Source organism: Dermacentor silvarum, chromosome 8, assembly GCF_013339745.2.
Source record: "Dermacentor silvarum isolate Dsil-2018 chromosome 8, BIME_Dsil_1.4, whole genome shotgun sequence".
Lineage (NCBI taxonomy): Eukaryota > Metazoa > Arthropoda > Arachnida > Ixodida > Ixodidae > Dermacentor > Dermacentor silvarum.
Window position 1 is genome coordinate 118,902,142 of NC_051161.1, and position 14,574 is coordinate 118,916,715.

The window sequence follows — 14,574 nt, forward strand, 5'->3', positions numbered from 1 at the left end:
ATGTAGATAGTTTGGGCCAGTAGTACGCCTGTTGAACTCTGGCGAGAGTTCGGGAGGAGCCTAAGTGACCAGATGTGGGCTCGTCATGGCAGGCAAGAAGAATGTCGTCGCGCATGTCAGCAGGTATGACGAGAAGGTAGGGTTTGCCGTTGCTGTTCGAGTTTTTCTTATACAGGACACCTCTTCGAAGGCAGAAGGACGAGAGACTGCGAGAAAGGCGTCGAGGTATGGGAGAGTTGCGTCCTTCGAGGTTCTCGATGATTGCGCGGATTTCGGTATCCTCGCGCTGTCGTGCAATCAAGTCCGTTGTGGTGAGGGCCCCAAGGAATCCACAGTCATCCTCAGCGGCCGGATCACAAACATCGGTGGGTGCACGCGACAACGAATCCGCATCTTCGTGCTTGCGGCCTGATCTGTATACGATGGTCAGATCGAATTCTTGCAGACGAAGGCTCCATCGTGCGAGTCGCCCAGCGGGGTCTCGTATATTGGTCAACCAGCACAATGAATGGTGGTCGGTCACTACTTTGAAGGGGCGACCGTAGAGGTAAGGCCAAAACTTCATGGTCGCCCATACTACTGCAAGGCACTCTTTTTCTGAGGTGGAATAGTTTGCTTCTGCGCGTGAAAGAGTACGGCTGGCGTAAGCTATCACGCGCTCTGTGCCCTCTTGGTGTTGGACCAGGATGGCGCCAAGACCCACGTTGCTGGTGTCGGTATGGACTTCAGTATCAGCGTCCTCGTCAAAGTGAGCAAGAACTGGTGGTGTCTGCAAACGCTCCCGCAGCTCAGTGAAAGCCGCGTTCTGCTCTTCATTCCAGACAAATGGTACATCTTCTCGTGTGAGGCGAGTCAGAGGTTCGGCAATCCTAGAAAAAAATGTGGTTGATCCCTCTTATATAGGAATCGGTATAGAACACGAAAGTGAAACGTGTCTTCACAGAAGTAGTGTAATGTTTATTGCACATTGATATATAATGTCCATTGGTGTTTTGTGGCTAAAGCGCCCTTAGGCGTTGATGCACCGACGCTGACGCCTGGTGGCACGTCTCCTCCATCACGACTACCAACGTCGATGACCATGAGCAACCGTCGTGCATATGGAAGCTGCACTACGCTGCACACGCTAGCACAACGCGAAAGACGAAGCACGTAACTGACACACTAATACAACGCGCAAGACAAAGCACGTAACTGAATCGTCACCGAGTCAAATCAGCGCGTACAGCGCGTCGTAATTGCAGCCTCCGCGATCAACTTCAGAAACATTTTCAGAGCTAATTGCGGAGGCCACGCTCTGCTGTGCTGAGTACGACGAACGCCACCTAGGTGGCGTTCGTAGTGCTTCTTGATGCCAGCGTCCGTTCGAATGCTGGCATCGAGGCGTCGTAGTGCTGAGACCACCGAAGCGTTCACTGTCGGTGCGCGTTAGTGTCATAATGCAGTACTTCTCTTTTCTGCTCGTAGGCGGCGGCACCGCCCCGAGCAAGAGCGCGGGTACACGGAGGAGTGTTAGATATATAAGGCGCGTCTGTGTAGCTCTCTGCAAATGCGTTTGTGGCGCAATGGGTTAAACGCTCGGCGATCTATCGTCGCGGACCGAGAGGTCGTGGGTTCGATTTCCAAATTTTGCATGTTTGTGGAACTTTTTCTTCTGGTTTCTTTCTTTGTATTATGTTCTATGACGTATTTCCGTGGCGGAAATACGTCAGTGAAGTCTTGGTGGACCCCGGCATAAAACACATTCGTGTTAAAATTGGCGATGAAGCGGCGATAGTATGCGCAGAGCCCCAGAAAGCGACGGACTGCTTTCTTGTCACGGGGAACAGGAAACGAGGCTACGGCGGTGGTCTTGTCAGGGTCAGGCCGAACGCCATCCGCGCTCACAACATGGCCGAGAAACTTAAGTTCTTTGTAACCGAAGTGGCATTTCTCTGGCTTCAGCGTGAGGTTAGCGGCGCGGAGGGCGTCCAGCACAGTCTACAGACGATTCAGGTGTTCCTCAAAGGTCGCCGAAATTACGACGACGTCATCAAGATAAACGAGGCAAGTATGCCACTTCAAACCAGTGAGAACAGTGTCCATCATTCTCTGGAATGTCGCAGGTGCAGAACACAAGCCGAAAGGGAGCACTTTGAATTCATACAGGCCATCCGGCGTAACAAAGGCCGTTTTCTCGCGATCTCGTTCATCAACTTCAATCTGCCAGTATCCGCTTTTCAAGTCTATAGATGAAAAATACTTGGCGCGTCGCAGTCTGTCGAGTGAATCATCGATGCGGGGCAGTGGATAGACGTCTTTTTTAGTCACGCTGTTTAGCCGCCTGTAGTCAACGCAGAAACGTAGTGTTCCGTCCTGCTTCTTCACGAGGACGACCGGCGATGACCAGGGACTTTTGGAAGGCTGTATAACATCGTCCTGAAACATCTCTTCGACTTGCGTATGTATCGCGTCCCGTTCTTTGGCCGAAATTCTGTAAGGCTGTTGTTTTATGGGCGAGACGTCGGTATATGTAATGATTCGGTGTTTCGTGATGGGCGTCTGACGCACCTTAGAGGACGAGGCGAAACATTCTTGGAATTGAAGCAGCAATTCATGCAGCGCTATTTGTTGTTCCTCCGGTAGAGTCGAATTAATGTCTACTTTGCTTAGTGATGCCGTCGCAGCCCCCGGTGTCGATTGGAGAGCATTGTCCAGTGATGCAGACGTAAAACATTCAGCAGTCTCTGTTATGGGGTAGGCGAGAGCGATGGCAGTGCCACGAAGAAGGTGACGGTGCTCATTACTAAAATTCGTCACAAGCAGCGTAGAACGTCCGTCACGAAGCGTGACGAGGCTGCGAGCGGCGCAGAGACCTAGTGTGAGCAAGAGCGGCATGTTGCCTTCAGCGACTGCCTCACCATCTCGTAACTTGTCACACACGACATCAACGAGGACACTCGAACGGGGGGGGGGGGGGGGGGGGGGGTAACGCGACGTTGTCGGCATAAACGCGAAACGTGCTGAGATGGCTGTCGTCGGTTTTGTCTGCTGCTCTCTTTGTCGAGAAGGTCACGGTGCGCTCCCGCAGGTCGATAATAGCGCCATATTCCCGTAGAAAGTCGATTCCCAGGATGATGTCTCGGGAATATTCGCGAAGTACAAGGCAACTGGAGAGAAACGTACGTCCACGAATGCCAACTCGGAGTGTGCATATACCAAGTGGGGTGACTACATGTCCGCCGGCAGTACGAATTTGTGTTCCGTACCAAGGCGTAACTACTTTCTTCAGGTGTGTCGCTAGTTTTCGGCTCACGATCGAGTAATCAGCCCCTGTGTCCAATAACGCACTGACTTCATGGTGACCGTCGAGCACCACAGGTATATCCAAAGACAGTCGGCTTCCGAGTTCAGTTGTTGTCGAATCACTGCCGGTACCTGGTCGCGTCGCTGGGAGGCCTTGCTCGCGTCGATTATCAGCGCTCTCGCCCCCGAAGGTCGCTGTCTTTAGTTTTCCCGTCTAGGGCTTGGCGAACGCCCCTGCGCCGCCACTGGGGAGCTCCGGGAATTTGGGGAAAATCGTCTCGGCGACGGTGACCGTGACTGCCGTCGCAAGGGCAGTGGCATGCGCTGTTGAGACAGGTATTCCTCAATGGCTCTTGGTCTTTCGCCGAATCTTGGCCTTGGAGAGTCGACGGCAAAACCCTGAAGTCCAAGGCGACGATATGGGCATTCACGGTACACATGTCCGGCTTCGCCACAGTGATAGCACAGCGGTCGCCTGTCCGGTGTGCGCCAGACATCCGATTTTCTTTGAAGTGGTTGGCGGTTCTCCAAGTGCTGGATCGGTTGCACTGATGGAAGTGTATCGTGAGGTGTGGGGCGGACGAAGCGCGGAGAAGCAGGAATATACCGGCTCGCAGCTTCCGCGTATGATGCGCGCCGAAGCTCCGTCGGCAAAGGTGGTGTGACCTCCCTGGCAAGCGGGACTTGCAGAGCATGCTGCACCTCGTTCCTGATGAGGCTGGATATGGATCCCGCAGCAGGTTGAGGCGGGCAGTGTATTCTTTGCAGCTCGTCGCGTACCACTGATCGGATGAGGTCGCAGAGGGAGTCGATGTTGATGCTACCTCCGGCAGCTCCGATCTGATCCATCGATGACGCGACGCTGATTTGCCGGTCGTACACTGCTGACCGCTGCTGAAGCACTTTTTCCATTGTCGTGGCTTCCGTTAAGAACTCGGCCACAGTCGTCGGGGGACTCCGAACAAGGCCAGCGAAAAGCTGCTCCTTAACCCCTCGCATTAAGTGCCGGAGCTTCCTATCTTGTGCCATGTCCGGGTCAGCTCGACGAAAGAGGCGCGTCATGTCCTCAACGTACATCATCACACTTTCGTTGGGCATTTGGATGCGCGACTGAATGGCCCGCTCGGCGCGTTCACAGCGATCAGCATTGGCGTAACTTGCCCGCAGATGACGACAAAAGTCGCTCCACGACGAGAAGGGTTCGCGGTTCTCGTACCAGGTGCGAGCGCCATCCTCCAGGCTAAAGTATACATTCTTCAGCTTGTTCGCATCGGTCCACCCATTGAAATCAGCGACGCGTTCGAACTGAGCCAACCAGTCTTCGACATCCTCAAGGATGGAGCCATGGAAGACTTTTGGCACTTTCTGTAGCGTATAGTGAGCAGCACTAGTAGTGCCTTCCATACCGCTTTGGTGCGTAGCTGACGTAGTCTCGGGAAGAGGTCCAAGCTCAGGGGGAAATCCTCGGACTCTTCGGCTGGCCCGGTGAACAGGTGTTGTCACTGTAGGCACAGGGCTACCAGGAGGCGTGTAGGACATTTGCTGGGACTACCCAGCACCTCCACCAGTTTGTCACGTGCAACAGAAGGCCTTCAGAGCAAGAAGTCCTGCACCGGCAGAGACGAGTACTAGCCAGGAAGATGGCTGACCCCAAAAACGAAAAACCTCTTCTTCTTCTCTCCTTGCCTGAATACTGGCTCGCGCTCGCCGCAGCTCGAGACCTCGTGGCAATATTATGTGCGAATTATGTATGCTGTTTTCCTTTTTTTTGATCGTCGATGCCCCCCTTACAGTCGAAAAGTATGAGGCCAAAGAAAGGCAATTTATAGCATCATCAATCCGTGGCAAAGGGCATACGGCTTTCTTCGTAACGGCGTTGAGGCGGCGGTAATCAACGCAAAATCTCCATGTGCCATCTTTCTTTTTGACTAGAATTACTGGGGCTGCCCGCGGACTACTCGACTTTTCGATAACGTTTTTCTTTAGCATGTCACGGGCTTGGTCATTGATCATCGTGCGCTCCGAAGGTGACACCCGGTATGACTTCTGTCGCAGAGGCTGATGAGATCCCGTGCCTATCCGATGCTGTACACAGGAAGGGGAAATGATGGTGGAGCCCCTTGCTGGGAAAAGTTTAACACCGCGAAGTGTTTTCGTAGAATTTTTGCCACTTCCTAAACTTGGTTAGAATTGAGAGATTTGTTTATTATAGCCATTATGGAAGTGACCGTGGTGCATGCATCCAAATGGGACTCATCCGTGGCATCGGGCGCTCCTGCAAGGATGGCGGCCGCCAACACTTGACGTTCACGTACAGCCGCAAGTTTCAGACCCTCCGGTAGTATTGTGGGTTCATTGGAGTAATTTATCGTCCATAAGACAATAAGCCAGTCCATAACCGACTGCTAACAATAGGGCACCGAAACGTTATAAATGCAACTAAGGGAAACAGACTCTACGGTAGCGTCAATTGTTCGGTCGGTTGCAAGAGAACAGACGACTGACACATTTGGAAGACAAGAGCGGTACGACGGTATCTGCGGACATACAAACGGCACTTTCGTAACACGGTGAGTGTTCCACAAATACGGCCGGGAGTCTTGCATCTACAGTAATTCTACCCGTTCGTCGATCGACATTGGAACCACACAGCTTCAGAAAATCGAGGCCCAGAATGACGTCATGCGTAGCATGAGGTAAAACTACGAACTCCGCGTTAAATGTTTCACTACCAAAGCTAACTGCCACACTGCACACCTACAGGGTTCAATAGTTATCCACTCACTCCACGAAACATATCGCCATGCTCCCATGAAAACAGCACCTTTCGTCCTAGCAGTCGTTTGCATGCGAGAATCATTACTGAAACGGTCGCTCGTGTGTCCACTAAGGCCATTGTTGTGACGCCATCTACATGCACACACGCCTTATTTTTAAACATGCAAATTGGCGGAGGTATTTCTGTCAAAATTGAAGACTGTCCGGCGGCCTCACCTCCAACGGCCGCGCTGACTAGCTTTCCGGCGAAGGCGATGGGTAGCGGCGCCGGGGAGATGGTGACCGGCGTACACGAGGGGCAGGCGGTGGTGTCAAGCTCCGATCGGATGCAGGGGAACGGTTTCGCAGTGTTCCCGGTGTCTTCTTGGACATAGAGCTTGGATATCTGTGCGCGCTGGCAACGCGTTGCTGGCCAGGTATTGTTGATCGGACGCGTACCTCGGTGGCTGGTGGCGTTGGGGGGGCCACGTTGCAGTACTCGGAAATGTGGCCCTCGATACCACAGTTGTCGCACAAGGGAAGAGGATGCTTGACGAAATGTCGCTCGAAGCGCTCAGCCGGCAGAGGTCGTCGAACTGGGTACAGCCCCTCAGTACGATGAACAGGAGCGGTCCGCCTCTGTGCACCACGGCTGCGGTGAAAGCGTTGCCCATATCACTTTTCTGACGGACATGTCTCTGGATGGGGCCACGTAGTTCCAGCCACATCAACGTCCGTGACACACACAGATGGTGGAAAAGTAGCGCATCGTGCTGCAGGCGCTGAATGAGATACTGGGTACGTAGCCGGCGGTTGAACTGCGTTGTACACTAATTCAGTGTGTAAACGCAGTTCTTCGCGTACTGTTTCCCGCGTAATAGAGACAAGGTCGGTGGATGTACTGGTATCGACGCTGGCGACAGTTGTCACGTTTGCCAGTCGTCCAAATTTGGGTGCAATAAGACGTGTCTTCAACGTCTCAAATGTACGTGAGTGGCGCAAGACATCTGAGACGGAGGTGAGGTTTTCTCTACATATCAGGAAATTGTAGAGGTCTTCTGCGATGCGTTTTAGAAGATATCCGGTTCGGTCTTTCTCAGACATCCTGGGGTTTATGATCATGCACAGCTTGAGTACCTCTACAATGGAGGTAGTGCACGTCATACCCGGAGTTTGAGCTCTTTGGGCAAGTATTCTCTCCGTACGTTTATTTTTGGCATCAGAGTCGCCAAAACATTTTTATTCCGAATCACATTAGTGCGGTTTCTCTAAAAAATAAGACGACGTTGTCAACCTTCGTGAACGAGTTCCAGTTGTTATATCGGCTCATCCGATTGTTGTTTGTAAGCCACTCGTCCATGTCTTCTCCCGCTCTTCCAGTGAACGAGCGTGGTGCCAAGAAATGGTTTGTGGGTGCAGGTGGCGTTGATTTGCGCGGTTGCAACTGATGCAAAGGTCAACGCCAGCTGTACCCAGCACCTCCACCACTCTGTTACGGGTTATTATCTGTGCAGGGAGTTTTTATTGCTGCACCAAGTAACCGACCGTCTTGAGCGTCAGCTGAGGGTCCGTTAACGCTAGGTGAGCGTCTTCCTCCTCCGCCCTCCCTTGCCCCGTGTCCCTCTATAGCTTGTGGCACATAACCAAACCACACAAAATTGTCACGCTTGTATATATATATATATATATATATATATATATATATATATATATATATATATATATATATATATATATAGTTCACAAAATAGAAGCACGTAGGCAAAACATAACACGACTACGTGTGCTTTTATTTTCCTACGTGCTTCTATTTTTCGAACTACTTCTGTGCCGGCCCCTGTCATTCTTTACTTCACTGATATGTATATATATATATATATATATATATATAGCGTTGTTATTTTAATTGCTAGTCATGTATTTGCTAAATCTAGCTATTCACAACTGCAGAGAGAACTCTCAGCTATTCAGCATAAATGTCCCTTACACATGTCACTAAGAAGTATACGTCAATTTCTCGGCCAATAGATTCACTGCTGCGCTAACCGGTTATATGCAGAGGAGCGCAATTTTCTAACACTTAAAAAATGGCCAAAGTGCGCGCTTTAATATTATTCGCATTCCGCTGTTTGTGTAGTGATACGTAATTAGGACTACGTTTTTCTGACGAGCTACTCTGACGGTTGGCGATGTGGGCGTCAGCTGAAACAGAAGTCTTGGCTGAATTCCTTTAAACAATTATACAGATGTATTCTCTACCCCCGAGAAAGTATCTTTTTTATACGTGAAATAGCTTAAGCTACATTAAGTATTGTTATAAAGAGAACAGAGTGCCGCTTTGCTCATTAGGTTGGCTGACAAAAAATAACAGCTGTCAATGTTCTTTCTTCGTAGCTTCTTTAAGTACCCGCATTTTGATAAAGATCTAAAACTTACATCAAATTTCGTATGCATATAATGCACTCAAAGTGTATACGCTAAAGATTGCGGTTCCTATATTTAGGTGAAAGAAACCTGGCGATAGTTACAGCGTTAATGATACGAAGTAGGCAGACTCAACTTTTCTGTAGGTCATTGGGAATGCAATATGAAAACGAAAGATCACTAATTGAACATTACCTTGCACTACGTCAATAATGTATTCATGGTTCTCCTTCCTTTCTTTTAGTGCCAACACAATAACTGAAAAAAAAGGCGATGAAACCTGAAAACTTTTTTTTTTGTTATATCGCAAACGCGAGCGAACGGCAGTCATCGCAGCTCCTTGTCACCCAGTCAAATATTCTGTCTTAGAACGCGCAGAACATACGAATGCAAAATGTCTTCGATATTTACGACCTATTATTTTAGTTTTGTTTTTAAAAAATGTGTGCCTTAGTTCTGTTTTAAAGAAATATGCGGACGTGATCCGCCAGAACCTAGTCACACAGTTTCTCTGTAAAAGCCAGAAAATAGGCATTTTTTGTTTTCATCCAGCGTTGCTTGAAAAGAAATGCGCTCAACGTCTATCACGGTCCGCGAAATCTACTGCTTCCGTCGCGCGACGGCAGCTCGAGCCGAGCACAATTCGACGCCAGGACTGCGATCAGCTTGCGCCCCAAAGCGAACGCAGTACGAAAACAAATCTAAAATAAAAAGAAATTCAGAGCCCTTCCACTAACTACTGTGAAGATGGAAGCCGGCGAAGCTGTGACTATGGTGGGTCTGGCATAGTAAATATTGCTATAGTGAACTTATATATTATCATTCTTCACTATATAAGCGTCTTCGGCATATTCGTCAAACAGCCCTTGAAGGACACCCGCGTCTTGTTTTCACCCGGCGCGGAGGCCAAGTAGTGCGTTTGCCGCGCCAAGTCATAGACTAGCGTATGAGCAACAGTGTTCATAGCCGCGGCACACTTCAGGGCATCGTCAGGACCATGAGGTCTGTTATGGGGTTAAATGAGCGTCCATCCCATAGCGAGTCTAAAGGGAAACTGCTGATAACAGCGCTAGAGCGATCTCTACGTCACGAGACAAAGGTCCACAACGATTGGTGGGACGTGCCGCCGCCGAGTATCGCGACACTTGTGAAACAGGCATCGGCGGTGCCGAGGGACTTAACAATAGGCCATCCATCATCCGTTTTGACACCTGTGCTAAGGCACAACTGGCGAGAAACCGCCATGCACACGGAGCCAAACCGCCTCGCACATGGAGCTAAATCCCCACGCACATGGAGCAGTATCTGAATTGTTGCCGGACGGTCTACTACACGGACGCGAACTCCTGGAGCCTAGCCCTGAACAGTTTAGCTGTAACAAATCAACCGAAAATCAGAAAGAAAAAAAACAAAGAAAGAAAGAACAACCGGGCCAAAGCCAAGGGAGAACAGTATCTGAGTTACAAGCTAGCAACATGCTAGCAAAGTGCTGAGCGCCGAAAGCATATTTTTTGCGGTCGCCAAGTTCAGGAGGGTATTTTTCGCAAGTTGCGAGGCCCGCTGTTTTCATTCTCTATGGTTGGGAGGTGAATCGGTGGTTTTGACATAATCGATAGTTTTTTTCTCAAGAGGGGTGGGCGATGACTTGGAATACTGTTACGGATTTCCATGTTCTCAAACCATCCGTCATTTGAAGCTCTTCCTCCACTCCATGATGATGATCTGGGACCCTTCCCTCTGTAACGGGTGGGCAAACTGTTACCCTGGTCTGATAGATCTAAAAGTAATAAAAAAAATGCACTACCTTAGCTCGCACTATCAAGTCACCTATTATTTGTTCACAGTAAAGCCTATCGGTGCTAGAGCTGATTTGAGCCCAGCGCCGCCCCTCGACTGAAAAGGAAAATAAGCTTCTTATATTTTGGGGTGAAGCGTCAATGAAGCAGAAGGACCGCTTCTATCATGGAGAGGCGTTGCCGTCAGTTTTCTTGAAAGCGCGGACCTGAAAATCGTGGTCACAGAATGGAAGAGGAGGTCAGGAAAGTTGGCAACCAAGTACAGGTTAACCGAAAGTGTAAATAGATACCCAGGAGTCATCCGAAAGGAAGTGACAGAAACAAAGACATTAAATTGGATGCAAGGAATGGAAACAAAGAGGACCATGATAATTTACAAGAATGAGGACAAAGAAATTAGAAGGGGAAATCATTACGATAACACGAAAGGAAGTGCCTTGCCGTTTGAGGCTCGAGCTGGTTGCCTAAGGACAACAACATACCGGAGCCAATATTCGCAACTAGATGAGGCATGTGTATGCTGCAGGAAAATCCAGACCACTTATCACATCCTTATGCAATGCGAAGGGATTCACCCAGCGAAACATATAGGTAACGTGCACCTTCCAAAAGTACTTTAAGGGTCCCTGAAGTGGTTCGGAAAAATTTTGTAGACGTGTAGGGTTCAGCTACAGTAAAATTTAAGTAAAGTGTCTCATATTAAGATATCTATGGACGATTACCAGTTACCCTACTCCCTGGACATGTTTTTTTTTTCCTCAATTCGTTCGCCGAGTGATTGGGGCTAAGCTCCGCCTTCACTGGCACGGCGTCATGAGGCCGGGTTGCCTTGGAGCGAGCCAGCGCGCGATGCGTCTCCAGCCTCTCCGCTAGGAGCCTCGCCGTCGATCCGCAGTGAGAGATATCCAAGCAGCGTGCGTTTCGAGCGTGCCCGGTATTCTTGTAACCACAGGCGCGCTGGGCGTTTCGACGGATGGGCGGAGGCGTAACTAAAGCCTCTCCATACTACTACCGCTGTGATGTAGGAGCTGTAGTGTAGACCTACGTGAGCGGCCTGATAGGCTTGCACGGCCGTGCCACCTGGTGGAAACGAGCTTAGCCAGCCAAACACAGAGCTAATTTTGCTGGAACCAAGTGTAAAACATTTTAAACATTTAATGAAACAACGTGTGCACGATTACGCTCCTGCCAAAAAATATACACCAGCGGCGAACTAGAGAGACAGAGAACATTTTTTTTAAATAAAGAGGAACTGCAGGGTCCTTCCGTACACTTAGTTACTGCTATATTGACTCAGTGTTTGGTGGAGCCCTGTGCCACCAAGTAGCGGCACCGTGCAGGCCGTTCACGTTTGCGCCTCCGTTCATCTCGTAAACACCCAATGTACATGCGCTTGCGTTTACCCAAATAGCGGACAGGCTAAACTCGTTCGAGAATACCGGCGTTACATTGGGAGGGAGCAAGAAGTCACGCTTGCAACCTTGGAAACGCACCTCTTCGCCAAGCGTATCACTTCATATAACATTTTCTCGCCCCCCCCCCCCCCCCCTCCTCTTGTTCTGTCCTCATTTTCTCGCGATGCACTCGCGGTACTACGGTCGCCCTGTTGCAAAATACGCCTTTATTAGTTTTGTTTACACGTGCCAGTTTGGCAGCCGCTTGTAGCTGTCGCAGCAATGGGAAAGCAGGCGGGGAAAACCTACCGTGACGTCATCACTTTTTGCGTCGATTCTAGCTGGCTTCAATTTATTTGTGCTGCGCTCACTTCTAATCCTCTCCGTCCTACACGCAAACAAGATACAACCTTCGTCAAAGGTTTTCCTGTCACCGAGAATGCGCACCAACTCTCACTGCAAGCGCTGCATGACGCCGCATCTATTTTAGCAATGTCGCAAATAAATATAAGGGATGCTAACATAATAAAATTAAATGCTGGAGTTCGACGTCCCAAAACTTCAATCTGATTATGATTATGATCTGAGGACTCCGGCTTAATTTCGACCACCTAAGTTTCTTTAAGTTGGACCAAATGCGCAGTACACGAGTGTTTTTGCATTTCGTCGTCATCAAAATGCAGCTGGCGCAGTCGAGGTCGAGCCCGCAAGCTCGAGCTGAGTAGCGCAATGAAATAGCCACTGGGCTACCAGGGCGCTGCAAGTAATACTTTCGATAGAATAAGAGAGAATTATTTATACATACCTGCGTTTCCACCCTCTCTTTTTCTGAAAACCGCAGCGAAGGCTAAATTAGAAAAACTTTTTACGGGCGTCAGTGTTCCTGCTGCATTTGCTTTATAATTTTCTGTGCATTCGTTTTGGAACTGCCTACAGAACTTGTATAGAGGTTAATTATATAAATTTTCTTGAATCTGTTGCATATAAATTGCCTTATAAATTACTTTTATTTATATACTTCGGTAAGAATAGAGTATTTCCGAGCATTTCGTAAAAATTCTTTGTAATCTACTCCTGTCGCATTCGTGTCATAAAGACGTAGAAGCTTACGTGTTTGGAATAGTGAAACTAGCTATCTTTCTTCATTACCTGACCAATTTTTTGCATATTTTAGTACGACAACAATATTAAGTTGACTAACAAGTTTGTGCTGTGCTTTCCATAAGTGGGAAAGAGAAGTGCGCTAAGCAATTTTATAGGTTGTCTAAAACGCGAAATGCATCAGCAGAGATTGGCCTGCTTCGGATTGCGTCGAGCTATACACGTTTATCGTTTTCACAAGTACTTAAGCAGCAATTTAGGCGATGCGATTGAGCTTGTAGGTTTGTAAAAAATGTGTGTAGTAAATATGCGATACAGGCATATGCGATACAAGCCTTCCGAAATAATGAAGAGACTTGGCCTATATAATAACTCTTAATGTCTTCAAAGACTTGGGAAATACAGGGTGCATCAATGTGAAGTTTTGATTTCTCACTGCCGTCGCAGTAAAGAAGTACGTCACTGGAGGGTTATTTAGAGTCTTGAGCTTTCTGACAGATATTTAAAAAGGCGATCCTCTGCTTGTAGAAGTAAACGTCATCAAGAATCACAGAAATATGCCTTCTTCGTTTTCTTATAGACAGTGTGATCAAGTAGAAAACGTTCGGTGTAGAAGTTTACAGCTCCGTTTATTGACACTACTCACGTGCTTTTATATTTTCCTAAGCAGCTTTAAGTCATAAAAAAAAACACGCAGCCACTATAAATATTGCCACGGGAGACGGTATAAAAAAAGTATATTCAGCCCAATGGTCAACGTCATCTTTGTCCCATTGCGCGCAGTCTCGTAACATTAACCTCGAAAAGCGCCGACCCGGCGCCTAAGACAGGGAGGTGGGCGCAAGGTATGGCTTGAGGCGGGCCACGTGCACGACGTCTGAGGAAGGAGAAGACGTGGTAGGATCGAGCGGGGCTATTTCGTAAGTGACATCTGTCAATTGTCGCAGGATGCGATAAGGGCCAGAGTATCTCCAAAGTAGTTTTTCAGAAAGGCAACGCGCCGAGACGGCGACCAGACAAGGACAAGATCACCCACACTGAAGCGGGCGTCCCGGTGGTGGGCGTCGTACAACAATGTCTGCCTTGACTGCGACGCAGAGAGGCGAAGACGGGCAATGTGACGTGCGTTTTGTGCTGTAGCAATGGCGTTGCGCGCGTATTCAGTAGGCAATGCGGCAGGGGTCGAAATAAGTGTGTCGAAAGGGAGCGTTGGTTCTCGTCCGTATAGAAGATAGAAGGGAGAGTAGCCGGTGGTGTCATGGCGTGAGGAGTTATACGCAAAGGGGACAAAAGGTAGCGCAGTGTCCCAGGCATTATGCAGATGAAACATACATAGAGAGCATAGTAGTGATCGTGCGATTCAGACGTTCAATAAGACGGTTAGTTTGGGGGTGGTACGCAGTCGTAAGTTTCTGTTTGGTGGCACAAAAACGGAGTAACTCTTCAATCACTTACATAAAAAGTACCCACCCCGGTCGGTGAGAAGATGGCGAGGACCACCATGATGTAAAATTACGTGTTGCATCAAGAAGTCGGCGACGTCTGTAGCGCAACTAGTTGGGAGAGGCCTTGTGATAGCGTAACGGGTCGCATAATCCGTAGCACCAGCAATCCATTTAATGCCAGCGGTGGAGAGAGGGAAGGGGCCGAGAAGGTCGAGGCCAATACGAGAAAATGGCTCGGTGGGTATGTCAATAGGCTGGAGGAGCCCAGCTGGAAGAAGTGATGGCCTTTTCCGGCGTTGGCACGACGCGCAGGCAGCGACATAATGCTGAACAGAACGGTAGACACCGGGCCCGAAAAATTGTCTCCGTACA